The 17559-nt window shown below is 58.4% G+C and overlaps 1 protein-coding gene across 3 annotated transcripts in view; it reads right to left on the reverse strand.

Annotated features, from left to right (window-relative positions):
* ZER1 (zyg-11 related cell cycle regulator) overlaps positions 1-12808 on the reverse strand; it is a 35251-nt gene extending 22443 nt beyond the window's left edge. Inside the window, exon 1 of one of the 3 annotated variants that reach the window (XM_070057676.1) lies at positions 12439-12808. The gene's annotated coding sequence lies outside the window, so the exon portion shown is untranslated. Of the gene's footprint in view, positions 1-12018; positions 12138-12438 lie in introns of those variants that run through there. The other 2 variants (XM_070057680.1, XM_070057684.1) reach the window with 2 other exon arrangements.
* Positions 12809-17559: the final 4751 nt, after the last annotated feature.

A 17559-nucleotide genomic window follows, 5' to 3' on the forward strand; every position in this document is an offset into this window, starting at 1 on the left:
TGCGGGTACCTTCCTGGGTGAACACGGTGGCCTGAGGCTGAGGGGGACAGGGGGCGACCGCTGAGGGGTGTGGGTACCTTCCTGGGTGAACACGGTGGCCTGAGGCTGAGGGGGACGGGGGGCGACCGCTGAGGGGTGCGGGTACCTTCCTGGGTGAACACGGTGGTCTGAGGCTGCTTGCGGGATATGAGCCTGCACACCCAGGCAGGCCAACTGCACGGCGTGGGAATCACATCTCAGTAAGTGTCACTTAAAAAACTGAAAGTGGAGGCAGGTGTTTGGCCCAGCAGTGAAGACTCTGGCTGAGCCGCTCACGTCCCACGTCAGAGTGTCAGCGTTTGCTACCTTGATGTTGACTGCAACTGCCACCTAACGCAGCCCCTGGGAGGCAGCGCTGCCTCAGGCAACTGGGAGAGCTGACTGAGCTGCTGGCTCCTGGCTTCCGCCTTGGGGAGTGAACCTGTGGCTGGGAAGGTTCTCTGTCTCTCTCGGTCCCTGTCAATCCAATCCTCCAATCAATCAATCAATTCTCTTAGAAAAGAGAATATGAAGAAAGAGAAAGGGCAAGCTACAGACCAGAAGACAATTTTAGTAATATTTCCAACTAAGGACTCGATTCAGAATATATAAGCAGAGGCCGGCGCTGTGGCGCAGAGGGTTAACGCCCTGGCCTGAGGCACCGGCATCCCATATGGTCGCCAGTTCAAGACCCGGCTGCTCCATTTCCAATCCAGCTCTCTGCTGTGGCCTGGGAAAGCAGTAGAAGATGGCCCAAGTCCTTGAGCCCCTGAACCCACGTGGGAGGCGAGGAAGAAGCTCCTGGTGTTGGATCGGCACAGCTCTGGCCGTTGCGGTCAATTGGGGAGTGAACCAGCAGATGGAAGACCTCACTCTCTCTCTCTCTCTCTCTCTCTCTGCCTCTCCTCTCTCTGTGTAACTCTTTCAAATAAATAAATAAAAAAAAAGATGATATAAGCAACTTCTGTGTGTCAGTTGGGAAAAAAAGACAGCACCCAGGCAAAACATGGGAGAACGGCTTGAACAGTGTTTCACAAGGGACAGCGGGACGGACGGCGTGCACTTGAAGAGGACTCAGCGTCATGAGTATCAGGCAAGTTGCTAGGAAACCACAATGAGATGCCACTTCCCCGCCACCAGCCGGCTCTGCTGGGACAGTGACAGCGGCGGCAGCAGGAGAGGCAAGCCCAGGCGTCCACGAAGACACGGGCAGTGCCCAGCTCGAGTCGTGTCTCAGATTCCAGCTCCTGCTTCCTGGAGACGCGTTCTGGGAGGTGGCTGGTAACGGCTCAAGGGGACAGAAGACTGACCTCTCTCTCTGGTTCTGTCTCTTTGAGTCTCAAATAAAATTAAAATAAACAAACAAATTGTTAGATTTTTTTAAAAAGATCTGGGGGTGGAGGTGTTATGGTATAGTGGGTTAAACTGCTGCTTGCAACATTGGCAACCCATGTGGGCACCAGTTCAAGTCCCGGCTGCTCCACTTCAGATCCAGCTCCCAGCCAATGTACCTGGGAAGGCAGCAGAGGACAGCTCAAGTGCTTGGGTCCCTGCACCCATGTAGGGGACCCTGATGAAGCTCCTGGCTCCTGGTTTCAGCCTGGCCCAGCTCTAGCCATTGTGGTCATCTGGGCAGTAAAACCAGCAGACAGAAGGTCTGTCTGTATTTTGTCTCTCCCTCTCTCTGTAGCTGTCTTTCAAATAAATAAAATCTCAATTCTTTTTATTTGAAAGGCAGAGTTACAGAGAGAGGGAGAGACAGAGAAAGATCTTTCATCTGCTGGTTCACTCCCAAAAGGCTGCAATGGCTGGAGCTGAACCAATTGGAAGCCAGGAGCCAGGAGCTTCTTCTGGGTCTCCCACATGGGTGCAGGGGCCCAAGCTCTTGGTCCATTCTCCACTGCCTTCCCAGGTGCATTAGTAGGGAGCTGTATCAGAAGCGGGGACAGCTGGGATTCGAATCGGTACCTATATGGGATGCTGGCATTGCAGGTGGCGGCTTTACCCACTACACCACAGTGCCAGCCCCAATAAAATAAATCTCAGAAATAATTAAGAAAAAAAGAATTGGACAATGGGAAGTCTCCCACCCTGCTGTGGGCGTGTAAACTGGCGTGAACTGGGATGTAATGGGAGCACTGTTTAACTTCACCTACAGAAGCCGAACACACACAGGTTCAACGCTGAGCAACTCCACTCCTAGGCAGATGGCTGACAGAAGTGCGTGGCTAACTGTGCACCTGGAGACACGTGCTGGAATGTTCACAGCAGCCGCATGACTGTCTGTCGCTCCCCCTCTTCGTGGAGGAACGACACAGGACCCTGCGCTGTTCTTTTGTCTGCTTGGCCCTCCCCGGGTTTGCTGCTGGTTCTTCCCGGGTTGGCTACCGTCCCCTCCACCTCCGTGGAAGGGCGGTTCCCCCTGCCACATTCCCCACTTCCGCGGGGGAGCAGCACACCGCCAGCCGGCTCTCTCGGGGGCTGCACAGGTGTTCCTTCAGATGTTCCCCTTAGATGTTCCTGGTGCATGTTATCTCTCTCCTCCTTTATAGTCCTCTTCCACCAATCCCAACTCTGCTACCCACACGCCGCGTACGCTGCTCTACTCCAATCAGGAGCAGCTCCTGCTGTTTATTGGTTGAACTAGAGGCAGCTGTGTAGAAGCTGTTTCCTCCTCTCCCAGGGCCGTATTGTGGGAGAGCAGATGCATAGAATAAGTCTTAATTCCAGTAACAGTCTAGTCCGAGTTGCTCCCCACAGATCCCCCTTTCTTTTTATTTTTGGCATTGATACGCGCCTGTCTTCGGTGCCCCGCGGCACACACTCTGCTCTGCTTGCTAGAGTTGCCCACAGGTGCTTACAAGCCCTACCAATCAGGCAAACCGAATCCGGGTCCTCTCTTCGCCATGTTGTGAGGAGGTTTTTAGGCGCTGATGCGTGCCTGAGTTCGGTGCCCTGCAGCGCATGCTCTGCTTTGCTAGAACTGCCTGCAGGTGCTTACAAGCCCTACCAATCAGGCAAACCAAATCCAAGCCTTCTCATTGCCTTCTTGTGGGGAGACTTATTGGTGTTGATAACGTGCCTGTCTTCGGTGACCTGCAGCGGGTAAGCTACTAGCCACCAGCAGGTGCTTATCGTCTTACTAATCAGGCAGACCGAATCCAAGCTCTCTCATTGCCGTGTTGTGGGGAGGCCTTATTTTTCTCTATTTCTCTATCTCCGGGCATTCCTATTTCTCCTATTTTACTTCTATCTGCCAGCATTCCTATTTCTCTCATTTTACTTCTAAACTTCTGTTTCTCTTATCCCCGCAGCTCCCCGGCGCCCGCCCCGAGGCTGCTTCTCGGCGCCTCGCCCCGCGGTGGCTTCCCGGCTTCACGCGCTCCGCAGTCTCCGCGCCCTTTGTGCCCGCACCATGGCCCCGCACTAGCCCTGCGTTCCCTATCTACTTGCGCCCCGTGCGCTCTCCCCGTTCGTGCCCCGCGCGCTCTCTGCGCGCAGCGGCTTCCGCGAGTCACACAGCCTAGCTCACGTTTCCGCCACCGGTATTCAGTCTAAGTTCCCCGGGCTAACCTGGCGAAATGCAACCTATAGCTTACGTCTGCACCTTTCGGTTTGGCTTCCCATCTTTTGCTCCCTGGGCTAATCTGACGGATTCCAACCTGGCTTACGTGTCTCCGCCTCTGGTTTAGCTTTACGCCTTTTGCTTCCCGGGCTGACTTGACGAATCCCAAGCTAGCTTACGTCTCTGCCTCAGCCTGCCCCCGCAGCTTCATCCTCCCTAACATATTTTTCTCTACCCGGTATGTTTCCTAACTTTTCTTCCAACAAATTTCCCCTCTCATTTCTCCTGGCCTCTCCCCACAGTCCGTATCCAAGTCTAAGTTTCTTCTAGGTTTCACTTTCGCTTTCGACCTTAGAGATTTCTCCCAGCTTCCCCGCCATAGTCCGCATCCGAGTCTAAGTTTCTTCTTGGTTTCACTTTCACTTTCAATCCTAGCTTTCAATCCTAACTTCTTTCCCACAGTCCGTATCCGAGTCTATGCCTAGGCTTTCGATAGCTTCTTCCGGCACCTTTTCCGTCCGGCTTTTCCCTAGGCTCTTTGCTAGTCTCTCTCTCCGGTATTTTCCCACCTCTTCCCGCTTCTTCCCGCTTCTTCCCTCCTAGGTTTGCTATCCGAGTCACGGCACCATTATGTCGCTCCCCCTCTTCGTGGAGGAATGACACAGGACCCTGCGCTGTTCTTTTGTCTGCTCGGCCCTCCCCGGGTTTGCTGCCGGTTCTTCCCAGGTTGGCTACTGTCCCTTCCACCCCCGTGGAAGTGGGGAAACTGGCAGGGGGAACCGCCCTTCCACGGAGGTGGAAGGGACGGTAGCCAACCTGGGAAGAACCGGCAGCAAACCCGGGGAGGGCCGAGCAGACAAAAGAACAGCGCAGGGTCCTGTGTCGTTCCTCCACGAAGAGGGGGAGCGACAACTGCCAACGCCAAGCACGGCACAGCGGCTGAACGGCCCCTGACACTGGGGTGGGTAATCATGGTGCGCTCCCAGTCAAATACTGCGTGGCAATGGGAACGCACAGACCGCGGCCTGGATGAACCACACCGTACGGAGCGAAGGCAGCCAGGCATCAAGGAGCATCTACGTCCTCGACCCATTATCCGTCCTCCTCCACTTGGGCCCAAAACAGGGGCATCACGGGAGATGGGAGAGGCGAGGGCTGTGGTTACAGGGTGGTGGCCGGAAGGCAGGCTCTGGGCCTTCCTCTGAGGTCTGGACACACGGGCAGAGGCCCTGCGGATATTCACGGCGCTGTCTGACACGGATCGTTCAATGAAAAGGCGGCAGATGGCTGAACGTGAAAGACGCCCATGTTGAGAAGGCAGCCAGGGCCCGGTCAGGCGCTCAGCCACTGAGTGCGGCCCCAGCTACAATCCGTGGCTGCAGAGAGAAAACCAAAGCCTCCCGCGCAAGCCGAGTGCACAAGAAACCATTTATAGAACCAAGGACAGTCAGGAATTCGTCCCAAACCACCATCTGCCTGCCGGGGTCTCCTCCACAGGGAGCGGGAGCAGGCCTCGCCGACGCCCGGTGCCAGCCTGCAGGGTGGCGACGGCATTCTGGGGGTGTGCCGGAGCTGCATGGGCGCGCAGTGGCGTGCCTCTCCTGATGCCCGGCACACTTCAACAACCTATCTAACTACAGACTCTGTGGCCAGGCCGAGCCGGGTTTTGACCCAGTTTCCCGCCTCAGTAACCCCTCTGCCGTTTCCTCATCTGGAAAATGGGGGCACAGTCCCCACGTCACTGGGCTGCTGGGAATCGGGCCCAGGCCTGACCCGCAGCTGGTGACGCTCCCGTCTCACACGCCGGAGACGCCGGCTCGGGACAGGAGGCCGCTGTGTCCTTAGAGGACCTGCACGTCACCTCTGATGGCTCCAGAGGGGTTTAGGACCCAGCATGGGCCCTGCGTGAGCCTTCCGGGCTGCCCAGGAAAGGAGACCACAGAGCCCTGAGGATCCTGGAATCAGCCGGTTCAGAGTTCAAGCGCGCCATTTACTGGCAACAGTGCTGGGGTCACACACCCAGCTTCCAGTCCCAGCCTGGCTGTGGGAGGGCCGGTGGGCTGGGGCAAGGGTCTCCACCTCTGTGCCTGTGGCCTTTTCCCTCAAATAGAGGCCTGTCTACAGCCCTGCGCGACCATCACACAGCTACGAAGACGGGGCTGGGCACAAAGCAGCTGCTCAATAAAAGACAGGTCTTATTATTATCAGAATCATTACCTCCAACTGTCTCCCCTGCCCTGGCCCCCAGACACAGCAGGGTCTGTCCCAGCCCAGCCCAGCCTCTGGCCTGGGTTTCCCACAGGCCCCTTGTGTCAGCTGTGCCCCTGGCAACATGACACCATCGAGGGAGGGCCGGTGAGCAGGAGGCGGGGCCCTGGCTTGACCTCCCTGTGCCTTCCTTCGTGTCCGGGTCTTCAAGGGCCCAGCAGCTCTCTTGCCTGGGGAGCTGGAGCGAGGCAGCGGTGCTGGCAGGGAGACCTCGCCCTGTGGAAGCGGACAAGTCCAGTCTCTTCCAGCAGCCACGCAAGGCCTCTGGAGTCAGAACCAGCTTTGTGCCTCCTCGGCCCCTCTGGCCCTTCCTCCGGGCGGCATGGCCTCCTTCATTGCACGGGCAAGAGGCCTGGGCTTAGGTCAGCTTCAGACCTCTGCCCAGGTCCTCCTCACTCAACTGGCACCCTGCAAAGCCAACTACTGTTCCACTTTGAACTCGGCAATACTGCTCCTGTTCTCCCCGAATACGCTCTCCAGGAGGTGCCCCTGACCGCCGGCCTGGCGTCCAAGCTGCCTGCCGGGTGCTCCCGCGTGTGTCCCCGCAAGTCCTTCCCCAGCAGCTAACACCTCGAGGCCAGGCCGATGAAATCAGCCGGCTTCCTTGATTGACAGCAGCGCACGAGAACAGACGCCAGGCTGCCTTGTCTGGCGCGGCCTCCCTGGGCCTGTGGGTGTCAGGGTGAGCAGCCAACGAGGTCCTGACCTCTTGGAGCACCGCACTGACGTACGCACGTGACGGGGACCAGCGCGCTGAAGGCCAGGGAGGGCCCCAAGGCTCCGGGTTCAGAGCCTGGACAGGCGTCCCAGGAGGGAATGTTTCAGCCAAGAACCAAAAGACGAGCCCTAGGGAATGCCGGTGGTGGGGAGCGTGGGGCAGAATCGTGGGAAGAAGGGAAAGACGGGTGCGGGCTGCAAGGCGAGGGGGTGCAGGCGACACTGGCGCCATGGGCCCGGGGCCAGGGCCGTTTGCTCAATGAACAAAGGAGGCACTGAACACCCAGTGCGGGGCCGACACACAGGCAGGCCTGCGGCGGAAATGACCAGGCCCATGAAGCCAGGGAGGATGGGCACGCTTTCCCCGTGTCCCCGCCCCCGTGCCCATGCCCCAGGACCCCGCTGCAGAGACCCACTGCGGGTCTGAGCCCAGGCCCCCAGATGGCTGCTCTGCCTCGACCCGGCTCTCCAGGTGGAGGGGACAGTGCCGTGGCACCGTGGCAGTCACCAAGGGCAACCACAGCCCCCAAAAGACAAGCCGGGCAGGTGGCGACATCTGCCAACTTCCCCTTGGCAGAGCTGCCCTGCTGCTTGGGGCTGGGGTGAGCTGGAGGAGGAAGGAGCAAAGGCCAGGGTCTGGACCACCCTGCTCCCTGTGCCCCCTCCGGCTGCAGGCCCGGCAGCCGCCAGAGGCAGCCACCTCCCTCTGCCCACTGTACCCCTAGGGACCCTCACTCTCACGGCGGCACCGGCCCTCTGGCACCCTGGCTCTCACAGACCACCATGTGGGCAGGCCCTGCATCTGTCTCCACCTTGTCCTTGCAGGTTCTCTAAAGCTGAGTCCATTGCGAGCTCACGATGCCCTGGGGGGAGGGGCCGGACAGCAGCCACTGCCGCCTCCATGCTGGCTGCTCCTCGCTTACCCAACAGAGCTGCACCTCCTAGGAGCCTGCACTGCCAGCTGGCTGGGCACCGTCATGGCTCATTCAGCCCTCTCCGCCCTCAGCCCTGGGACGACAGCCCTGGGTCTGCCTGTTCACACAGCTTAAGGCTTGCTGTCACCAGAAGCACCTCCCTGGAGTGCTGCAAGGTGAGCTGTTAGCCCATTTTCTGGTGAAAACACTGAGGCCGCACAGCTAAGTGTGCCCGAGACGGGAAAGCCGTCGAGCAAGGGACGCAAGCCTCCCTAAACCCTGTATCCCTGGTCCTTGCATCCACCCCACGGTGTGGAGGGAACTGAGGTCCAGAGGAGGCAGCCGGGGACCCAGCCAGTGTCTGGACACCCAGGGGACAGACAGGCTCGGGGAGCCAGAAGTGCTGCGTCTTGGCACAGCACCTGCCCTGTGAAACTTTAACCCAGGAGCTGGGGGAAATCCCGAGCTAATGCTGGCGGCTCTCCAGGAGGGCGCGGGTCACGGGCCAGAGGTCGGGGATGGGAGGCTCCCGCGAGGCGGGTCGGGGCAAGTGCCCTGGGACTCCAGGGGCAAGGGTGCAGGGGAGGGTCAGAGGTCACCTGGCTTTCGAAGTCTGCAGGGCAGATTTCTGGGAAGACGCAGAGAGCGAGGGGGCAGACGGCCACATTGGCACCAGGTGGCTGCTGGTGCCACCTGGGGGCGGAGGCCTTGGGGACGCTGTGGTAGGCCAGGAACCAGACTGCCTGGGTTCTCTTCTTACAACCAAACGTGTCTGTGACCATTACCACAGTGAGCACCAAGCAAATACCAACAATGCAGTGAACTCCCTCAACACCCATGCGAGACACCAGTTATTATAATCTACAATTTAGGGGGCTGGTGCTGTGGCACAGCGGGTAAAGCCGCCGCCTACAGTGCCAGCATCCCATATGGGCACCAGTTCGAGTCCCAGCTTTCCGATCCAGCTCTCTGCTATGGCCTGGGAAAGCAGTAGAAGATGGCCCAAGTCCACCCGCGTGGGACCCTGAAGAAGCTCCTGGCTTCTGGCTTCAGATTGGCTCAGCTCCAGCCTTTGCGACCATCTGGGGAGTGAACCAGCAGATGGAAGACCTCGCTCTCTTTCTGCCACTCCTTCTTTCTCTGTGTAACTGACTTTCAAATAAATAAATAAGTAATCTTAATAACAAAAAAACCCTACGATTTAGGGACCAGCATTGTGGTGCAGTGGGTTGAGCTGCCCCCTGTGGCGTCGGCATCCCATATGAGTGCCGGTTCGAGTCCCAGCTGCTAACTTCTGATCCACTTCTCTGCTAAGGCGCCTGGGAAAGCAGCAGAAGGTGGCCCCCGCACCCACGTGGGAGACCCGGATGGAGTTCCAGGCTCCTGACTTTGGCCTGGGCCAGTCCTGGAAATTGCAACCATTTTAGGAGTGAGCCAGCTGATGGAAGATCTCTCTCCCTGTCTCTCTTTATAACTCTGCCTTTCAAAGAAATAACTGACTCCTTTAAAAAGCACACGATCTACAACTGGCACACGAGGCAGCTGAGACTGCGCGGCTGAGGAGTCTGGGGACTGGGCCCGGGTGCACCCCAGTGTGCGTACAGGACTCATCTGCTCCAGAGCCCTGTTGTGAGCTTGTCATGCGCACTCTCGTTGGAGCCACCAACCTCTGTGGGACACACGGTTTTGAGTCCCAGATGAAGACTGCGGTTCCGTCATGCAAGGGCTTGCACGAGGTCCCCTGGCCAGTGCTGGACTCCAGGGCCCAGGCTCCCACCTGTGCTATGGACAGCCCCCTGCCCCGAGCCTCTGCTTCCTCACGACCCTGAGCGTCCCAGTGCACGGATCCGGCACTGCTGCCCTCAGTCCATGGCATATGTCATTTCTTCATGAAGTTATTTTGGAAGGCAGAGTTACAGAGAGGGGTAGGGAAAGACAGAGAGAGAAATCTTTGCCTGCTGGTTCACTCCCCAGATGGCCACAAAGGTTGGGGCTGACCCACCCAGGTCTCCTACGTGGATGCAGGGGCCCAGGCGCTCGGGCCACCCTCCGCTGCTTTCCCAGTGCGCTAGCACGGAGCTGCGCTGGAAGTGGAGCAGCCGGGACTCAAACAGCGCCATGTGGGATGCTGGCGTCGCAGGCAGTGGCTTGACCCATTGTGCAACGCTGCGCCTTCCCCCTGTTGCCATAGGACTGGCAGCTTCCTGAAGGCAGGGGCTCCCTGTGGCCCTGGGGCCTGCCTCACGCAGTGAGCTGGTTGTGAGGGAGGGAGGTCCCCAGCCCGCGACCTCCAACCTCTTCCCCACCAACGCGCTGTGTGCGAGCGGCACCTGCCTCACGGGGTGACCGGACAGAAGCTATGGAACACTGGTGCTACGCACCAGTTCCCACAGTGACCTTTCTCAGAATGACGCTCAGAATCCGCTGACCCTTCTGTTAAGTCTGGAAGCCGGCAAACCAGCTTCCGTGATCGAACCAGATGGAAGACATCGGTCGCCAAGCAGAGAGCTCACAGGGGTCTCTGAACTCCCATTCCAGGAGTCAAGTACAGCAAGGAGGTTGGGTGCTGGGGCACGGCGGGGTAAGTTGCTGCCCGGGACCCCTGTGTATCCTAGATCAGCGTGCCTGGGATCAAGTCCCCCTCGGCTTCCCGCCGCTGTGCACCCTGGAAGGCAGCAAACGATGGCTCCAGTTCTTGGCTTCCTGAGACTCTCGCGGGAGACCCGCATAGATTTCCCGGCTCCTGGCTTTGGCCTGGCCCAGCCCTAGCTCTTGTGAGCATTTGGGGAGTGAACCAAGCAGATGGAAGATTTTCTCTCTCTCTCTGTCACACTGCCTTTCAAATAAACAAACTTTAAAATACAATTAGAAGATATTAGATTTTTTTTTTTTTTTTTTTTTTTTTTTTTTTAGAAAAAGAACAGCTGAAGTCCTGAAGCCAACCAAGACACCTCGGGGCCACCTGCAGCCCTCTGCCCGTGGGCGCCCAGATGCACCTGCAGAGCCCGCGGGTGCCAAGACCAGAGCTGTCAGCTTTATGGCGCACCCAAGTCTTTCACAACCTGCGTCTCCTTCAGCCTCCCAGCAGCCTTCACAGTTAGTGGGAAGAGGCTGACGTTCTTTCCAGGGAGACCCAGAGCAGGGTGGGCCGGCCCACGTTCACACAGCAAGGCAGCTGCGGTGCCCGGGCTTGAACCCAAGTCTCCAGGGTGCTAGCCCAGCGCCAGCCACCACAGCCTGTTCCAGGATGCAGGCTGCCTGCTTCAGGTGCTCTGGCCTTCCACTTCCGCCTCCTCTGACCCGGTCGCCCTGCTCAGCCTATGACCCAGGCCTGCCGATGCAGCCTGGGCTTGGCAGGTGAGGAGATTCACTGTGGCTCTGCTCCCTGGGAGGCAGGCGCAGTGGGTGAGCCTCTGCCCGGCACTTGCAGACCAACAGTCTCCACCCGCTGATTAACCACACGCACCACCCCACACCTAGGCCCAGACACCGCCCTCCCCCACCCGTCTCCGGGCTGCACTCATTCCGACACTCCCGTTTCACCTAGGTTATACAGCCAGATGGGGATTTGTTGGGCTCTTTAAAAGACAAACAGAAACCTAATCTTCCAGTGCTGTCAAGGAACCCAGGCTCACGACACTGGTGTCACTGCGGGGTGCCAGGAGAGGCCCACCTTCTCTCCCCCAATATTCCTGCAAATTCCACCACGCAGAGAGGCTTCTGGGGTGGCCGACACCACCAGCAGGTGCTAAAGACAGGCTCACACGCGTGTGCAAGTATGACCCAAGCACCGCACTGAGCACACCATCGACTTCAACCCAACAGTTCTTTCCACAGATGGGAAGCCCGACGTGGGAGCAGGTGCCCCACTCGCACTCGCACAGCCCGGAGCCGGTGGCGTTCCATGGATGCCACCCCCCCCTTTCTTTTTTTTGTATTTATCCCATCCGCGGCCATCCCGGAGGTGGTGGAAGACGGGTACTTAACACACAGGGCCGGGGAACAATGGCCTTTTGTCATCTGAAACAGATCCGCATTTTCTCCGGCCACCAGACACTTCAGCGAGCCCGGCTCTGACCGGGTGCCCACTGGAGGCCCGTGACCCGCGTCCCGTGGACAGCCCCCCACTCCCTCCCCACCGTCGCCCAGGCCCTGGGTTCACCGCTCCTCCCCTCCCTCACCTGGCTCCAGCTGACCTGGCCTCCCGCCCCCGCGCCCGCTGGAATGCCCGTGCCACCAGACCTGTGCAGCGCCCTCCTCCTGTCCTTTCCGCTCAAACACCACCTCACCGGAGGCCCTCCCTGGCCAGCCTCCCCACCCCTGGCCCTCCCGCGGTCCTTCCCGATCCACTTTCTGATGGTCTGTTATTTGCTGAATGAACAAAAGAACCCGGGCTGAGAAGCCCTGAACCCACGGCAGCCCTCTTGCGCCTTGTCTGAACCCCGAAGACAGAGTCGGTGGGCACGCTCCTCCAGGGGGCGGTCCCCCCGGGACATCAGGCCCCCTGCCCTCCCTTTCCGAGCGGAACGCACTCACAGGCAGTCTGGGGCTCCTCCAGAGACAGCGAGCCAAGCTGCACCCAGGGACCTGTAGCGGCCAGCAGTTTCACTTTCTGCTAACCTGGCCTCAGGTTGCAACTCCACCCATGCACCGTGCCATCCCTTTTGGGAGCTGATCCAGAGCTCCAGGCGTCCCGGAGGCTCCGGGGGTGGGGGAGCGTAAGCATCCCCAACAGGTAGGAGGGGCGGACGCGCGGCCCTGTCACCCACACGGATCCCCCACCTTGCAGGGGGCGTCCGACGGGGCGGCATCTGCTTTCGGGTGCAGGAGGGAGCCCTCCCACCGCTGGCCGAGAGCGACCCTTGCACGGGGCTGAGCGGCGATGCTTAGGCCGGGGACACAGATGGAGGAGGCGGACGCACGTTAAAACATCCTTGGCCGGGGTCCTGGACCTACCCTGGGATGGGGCCTGCCCTCAGCGTCGCGAAGCGGCCGAGATGCTTCCTGGGCGAGGAGGGGCGCAGGAGGGGGCCCGGGAGAGCCCGGGGCCAGAGCGTCTCAGCTCGGGGATCTCGTCAGGCTACGGCCGGGGTCCGGGTTAGCACTGGGGTCGGCGGGGCGGAGCCTGGGATCCCGGGGGCTGGAGCCCCAGGCGGGAGGGGGTCACGGCGGCGACCCCGTGGCCGTTACCTTGCCCGTCGGGCTGAGGGCCACCGGGTGCTGGCTCCCGGGCCCGGCCCCTCCCCCGATCCGGCTCCTACGGCTCGCAGCCTGCAGCCGCCGCCGCCTCCGCTGTCAACAAACCCCGGGCGCGTCACTTCCGGGGCCGCCCCTTAGCAACAGCGCACGGGTTCCCCCGGTGGGTCCCGCGGCGAACGCTGGCGGCGGCGGCGGAAGGTTCCGGGGCTCCGCGGGCCGCCCCGGGCCCGGCCTTGGCCGTGCGCACGTGCCCGGGGCTTTGCGCGAAGGACCCCGCGCTGGGCGCGCGCTCCGGCCCTGCCTTGCCCGCGAGCCCTGGACCGGCTGCAGCTTCCAACCCCCGCGTCCCGCGCGCCGTGGGTCGCGTGGCCTCTCCACGGGCGGCTCCCGCTCTGGGGCCCCCCTCGATCCCGCCCCGGCCGCACGGCTCCTCCACACCGCGAATCCGACCCGGAGCGTGCACGAGGACCCGGCGCGCTGGGCGGGCTCCTCACGCACTCTCATCGCGCCCCTCCACTCTCCACTCCACTCCAGACCCCTCCCCGCAGCTCCGGACGCTTCCCTGTGACCTTGCCCGTGACCTAGGCTTCTCCCGCACCTGCCTTCTGGGCCTCAGGCTCAGCTCAGAGGCTGTCTTGCCCCTCATCTCCCCGAGCCATGAATGTTGTGGGGTTTTTGTGTTTCGTAGCATCTTTTAGTCTTTGACCATGCACAACCATGTTGGGACAACCTTGAACCCTTTAAAAATCCGGTTGATGGGTTAAAATTACCGCAGCCTGGGGCAGGGGTTTGGCCCAGGGGCCTAAGTCGTCTCTGGGGCTGCCCACGACCCATATCCGAGTCCCTGGTTTGACTCCCTGCTGCTTCCTGTCCAGGCGCACCCCTGGGCGTCAGCAACTGATGGCTCGGGTGCTGGAGACCCGGATGGAGTTCCTGGCTCCTGTTTTGGCTTGGCCCTGGCTGTGGCAGGCATTTGGGGTTGAACCAGTAGATGGAAGTTTTTCTCTCTCTTTCTCTCTCTAACTTTGCCTTCCAGATAAATAAATAAATAATTTTAAAAAATCCTAACCATACCTTGGCTTCTTGTGCTCCCACAGCTGGGTGTGCAGGACTTAGTTTTTAAAAATATCCGTGTGGGGATAGCACTGGCATCCCATATGGGCACAGGTTGAAGTCCCGGCTGCTGCACTTCCGATGTAGCTCCCTGCTAATGCACCTGGGAAAGCAGCGGAGGATGCCCCAGTGCTCGGGCCCCTGCCACTAAGAAGAAGCTCCTGGATCCTAGCTTTGGACCAGCCTAGTTCCGGCCATTTGAAGAGTGGACTGCAGATGGGAGATTCTCTCTCTCTCTCACTCTGCCTTTCAAGTGGATAAATACATATTTTTTAAAAATGCATGTAAGGGCTAAAACTGCAACACTTTTTTTTTTATTTGACAGGCAGAGTTAGACAATGAGAGAGAGAGACAGAGAGAAAGGTCTTCCTTCCATTGGTTCACCCCCCCAAATGGCCACCACAGCCGGAGCTATGCCGATCCAAAGCCAGGAGCCAGGTGCTTCCTCCTGGTCTCCCATGCGGGTGCAGGGACCCAAGTACTTGGGCCATCCTCCACTGCACTCCCGGGCCACAGCAGAGAGCTGGACTGGAAGAGGGGCAACGGGGACTAGAACCTAGCACCCATATGGGATGCCAGTGCCGCAGGCGGAGGATTAACCAAGTGAGCCATGGCGCTGGCCCAAACTGCAGCACTCCTAAGGGAAGACATAGAGGTAAATCTGTGACACTGGGTTAAGCAATGTTTGGTTAGACAGGACACCAAAAGCATAAGCAACAACAATAAAATTGATAAATTGGATCTCATAAAATTAAAAACTTGTGCCTCAAAGGGTACCCTCCAGAAAGTGAAAAGACAATCCACAGAATTAGGAAACATTTGTCAGTTAGCTATCCTTAAAGAACGAGTTTCCGGAATGCAAAAGAACTCAACTAAATAGTGAGGGGGTAGGTAACCCAAATCCCCAAGTAAGTGCAGGAAAGACGGGAAACAAAACCGCAGTGAGATACAATTTCACACCTCGAGGATGGATATGATCAGAGACGGACGAGAACAAGTGTTAATGGTGTGGAGAGATGGGAACCCCCATTCATCGCTTGTGGGAATTTAAAATGCTGCAACTGCTGGGGGCCGGCCCTGTGGCGTGGCGGGAAAAGCTGCTACCTGCAGTGCCAGCAACCCATATGGGTGTTAATTCGACTTCTGGCTGCTCCATTATTTGAGTTTCGGCTGTTCCACTTCCAATCCAGCTCCCTGCTGTGGCCTGGGAAGGCAGTGGAGGATGGCACAAGTGCTTGGGTCCCTGCACCCGCATGGGAGACCAGGGGGAAGCACCTGGCTCCTGGCTTTGGATCAGCCCAGCTCTGGCCATTGCGGCCAACTGGGGAGTGAACCAGCGGATGGAAGACCTCTCTTTCTCTCTGTTTCTGTCTCTACCTTTCTCTGTAACTCTGTTTTTCAAATAAATAAAACAAATCTTAAGAAACACACTCTGGGCCGGTGCCACGGCTCACTAGGCTAATCCTCCGCCTAGCGGCGCCGGCACACCGGGTTCTAGTCCCGGTCGGGGCGCCAGATTCTGTCCCGGTTGCCCCTCTTCCAGGCCAGCTCTCTGCTGTGGCCCAGGAGTGCAGTGGAGGATGGCCCAGGTGCTTGGGCCCTGCACCCCATGGGAGACCAGGAGAAGCACCCGGCTCCTGGCTTTGGATCAGCACGGTGCGTCAGCCACGGCGGCCATTGGAGGGTGAACCAACGGCAAAGGAAGACCTTTCTCTCTCTCTCTCTCTCTCTCTCTCACTGTCCACTCTGCCTGTCAAAAAAAAAAAAAAAAAAAAAAAAAAAGAAACACACTCTGACAGCTCCTCAGAAAGTTACGTGTAGATGGCCGGCGCCGCGGCTCACTAGGCTAATCCTCCACCTTGCGGCGCCGGCACACCGGGTTCTAGTCCCGGTCGGGGCGCCGGATTCTGTCCCGGTTGCCCCTCTTCCAGGCCAGCTCTCTGCTATGGCCAGGGAGTGCAGTGGAGGATGGCCCAGGTGCTTGGGCCCTGCACCCCATGGGAGACCAGGAGAAGCACCTGGCTCCTGGCTCCTGCCATCGGATCAGCGCGGTGCGCCAGCTGCAGTGGCGGCCATTGGAGGGTGAACCAACGGCAAAGGAAGACCTTTCTCTCTCTGTCTCTCTCTCTCTCACTGTCCACTCTGCCTGTCAAAAAAAAAAAAAAAAAAAAAAAAGAAAGAAAGTTACGTGTAGAATTACCACGTGATCAGGCACTTCCACTTCTGGGTCCTCCACAAGAGAAACCGAAATATGGGCGGGTGGTTATGATGCTGACTCGAAGTCTGAGCCGCAGATTAGAGCTCCTGGATTCCCAGGCTCCTGCTCTGAGAGGCAGAGGGGTGCCCTAGGAGTTGCGTTCCTGCCACCCACCTGGGAGACTTGATTTTTTTTTTTTTTTTTGACAGGCAGAGTGGACAGTGAGAGAGAGAGACAGAGAGAAAGGTCTTCCTTTGCCGTTGGTTCACCCTCCAATGGCCGCCGCGGCCGGCGCACCACGCTGATCCGATGGCAGGAGCCAGGAGCCGGGTGCTTCTCCTGGTCTCCCATGGGGTGCAGGGCCCAAGCACTTGGGCCATCCTCCACTGCACTCCCTGGCCACAGCAGAGAGCTGGCCTGGAAGAGGGGCAACCGGGACAGAGTCCGGCGCCCTGACCGGGACTAGAACCCGGTGTGCCGGCGCCGCTAGGCGGAGGATTAGCCTAGTGAGCCACGGTGTCGGCCTAGGAAGACTTGAATTCTCCGCGGCTGGCTTCATTGTGGGCATTTGGGAGTGAACCAGTCGTCGGGAGCTCTCTCTGTCTCACAGATAAATAAATATTTAAATTGTGCTAAATGAAAAAAAATCATAGAAGACCATAGATTGCATGATTCTGTTCATTTGTCCAGAATAGGCAGATCTAAAGAGACAACAACAGCTCAGTAGCTGCTTAGGGCTGAGGGGTGAGCGAATGGGGAGTGACCGGTGGTAGGCAGTTATTTGTTTTTGGGGTGACCAAAATGGCCTGAGGATGGGTGGTGATGATTGTTGGGTGATACTTGTATATTCACCACTCTGTGCATGTACAAAGAACAATGTCACTGGTCACTTTTAATGTATACTTTTAATGTATACTTTTAATGTATGCTGTGTGCACTTATCCCAACAAAGCTGTTAAAATGCATTTCTAGACATATATGGTTATACATAAATGCATAATACAGATGGATTTTAAAATACAGTCACGTGGTGCTTAATGATGGGAAATGCGTCGTTAGGCAATGTTACTGTTGGGAGACTCTTAGAGTGCACTTAGACAGCTTAGATGACACCGGTCACTCAGCGTGGGCTCTTGATGCAGTCAAGAGTCAAGGTGAGGGCCAGCGCTGTGGCGTGGCGGGTTAAAGTCCAGGCCTGCAGTGCGGCATCCCAGGTGGGCTCCCAAGCACTGGAGCTTTCTGGGATGCATCGGGAGGAAACTGGATCGTAAGTGGAGCAGCCCAGACATGAACCAGCACTCCTGCAGGGGGTGCAGGTGTCCCGAGAACTGACTTAACTGCTGAGCCACATACCTGCCTCTATTCATGTATTTGACAGCAGAGAAGACAGAGAGAGAGAGCACACTTCAATCCACTACTTTGTTACCCAAATGTCCTCAATGGCCAGGGCTAGGCTAAGGCCAAAGCTAGGAACCAGGCCCTGAATCCAGCCCTCCCCTGTAGGTGGCAGGAACCCAATTACTTGGGCTATGGACGGCTACCTCCTAGGTTCTGCAAGAGCAGGAAGC

This window comes from Oryctolagus cuniculus, chromosome 1, assembly GCF_964237555.1.
Source record: "Oryctolagus cuniculus chromosome 1, mOryCun1.1, whole genome shotgun sequence".
Taxonomy (NCBI): Eukaryota; Metazoa; Chordata; class Mammalia; order Lagomorpha; family Leporidae; genus Oryctolagus; species Oryctolagus cuniculus.